The sequence below is a fragment of the Rhincodon typus genome, unplaced genomic scaffold (assembly GCF_021869965.1).
Source record: "Rhincodon typus isolate 14 unplaced genomic scaffold, sRhiTyp1.1 hic_rhity00005034, whole genome shotgun sequence".
Classification (NCBI taxonomy): Eukaryota; Metazoa; Chordata; class Chondrichthyes; order Orectolobiformes; family Rhincodontidae; genus Rhincodon; species Rhincodon typus.
Window position 1 is genome coordinate 35 of NW_025970672.1, and position 1,754 is coordinate 1,788.

The following is a 1,754-nucleotide window of genomic DNA, read 5'->3' on the forward strand; positions in this document are numbered from 1 at the left end:
GATGAGGTGAGTGAGTGAGTGAGTGACTGTGTGAGTGAGGCAGTGAAGAGGTGAGTGAGTGACCGTGAGTGAGGCAGTGATGAGGTGAGTGAGCGAGTGACCGTGTGAGTGAGGCAGTGATGAGGTGAGTGAGTGTGAGTGACTGTGTGAGTGAGGCAGTAATGAGGTGAATGAGTGAGTGACCGTGTGAGTGAGCCAGTGAAGAGGTGAGTGAGTTAGTGAGTGACCGTGTGAGTGAGGCAGTGATGAGGTGTGAGTGAGTGACTGTGAGTGAGGCAGTGATGAGGTGAGTGAGTAACCGTGTGAGTGAGGTAGTGATGAGGTTAGTGAGTGAGTGAGTGACCGTGTGAGTGAGGGAATGATGAGGTGAGTGACTGTGTAAGTGAGGCAGTGATGAGGTGAGTGAGTGAGTGACCATCTGAGTGAGGCAATGATGAGGTGAGTGAGTGAGTGACCGTGTGAGTGAGGCAGTGATGAGGTGTGAGTGAGTGACCGTGTGAGTGAGGCAGTGATGAGGTGAGTGAGTGAGTGACCGTGTGAGTGAGGCATGATGAGGTCAGTGAGTGAGTGACCGTGTGGGTGAGGCAGTTTTGAGGTGAGTGAGTGACTGACCGTGTGAGTGAGGCAGTGATGAGGTGAGTGAGTGACCGTGTGAGTGAGGCAGTGCTGAGGTGAGTGAGTGAGTGACCGTGTGAGTGAGGCAGTGATGAGGTGAGTGAGTGTGAGTGACTGTGAGTGAGGCAGTGATGAGGTGAGTGAGTGTGTGACTGTGTGACTGAGGCAGTGATGAGATGAGTGAATGAGTGACTGTGTGTGTGAGGCAGTGATGAGGTGAGTGACCGTGTGAGTGAGGCAGTGATGAGGTGAATGAGTGAGTGACCGTGTGAGTGACGCAGTGATGAGGTGAGTGAGTGTGAGTGACTGTGAGTGAGGCAGTGATGAGGTGAGTGAGTGTGTGACTGTGTGAGTGACTGTGTGTGTGAGGCAGTGATGAGGTGAGTGAGTGAGTGACCGTGTGAGTGAGGCAGTGATGAGGTGAATGAGTGAGTGACCATGTGAGTGAGGCAGTGATGAGGTGAGTGAGTGAGTGACCGTGTTAGTGAGGCAGTGATGAGGTGAGTGAGTGAGTGAGTGTGTGAGTGAGGCAGTGATGAGGTGAGTGAGTTTGAGTGACTGTGAGTGAGGCAGTGATGAGGTGAGTGAGTGTGTGACTGTGTGAGTGAGGCAGTCATGAGATGAGTGAGTGAGTGACTGTGTGTGTGAGGCAGTGATGAGGTGAGTGAGCGAGTGACCGTGTGAGTGAGGCAGTGATGAGGTGAATGAGTGAGTGACCATGTGAGTGAGGCAGTGATGAGGTGAGTGAGTGTGAGTGACTGTGAGTGAGGCAGTGATGAGGTGAGTGAGTGTGTGACTGTGTGACTGAGGCAGTGATGAGATGAGTGAATGAGTGACTGTGTGTGTGAGGCAGTGATGAGGTGAGTGACCGTGTGAGTGAGGCAGTGATGAGGTGAGTGGGCGAGTGACCGTGTGAGTGAGGCAGTGATGAGGTGAATGAGTGAGTGACCGTGTTAGTGAGGCAGTGATGAGGTGAGTGAGTGAGTGAGTGACTGTGTGAGTGAGGCAGTGATGAGGTGAGTGAGTGTGAGTGTGAGTGAGGCAGTGATGAGGTGAATGAGTGACCGTGTGAGTGAGGCAGTGATGAGGTGAGTGAGTGAGTGAGTGACTGTGTGAGTGAGGCAGTGATGAGATGAGTG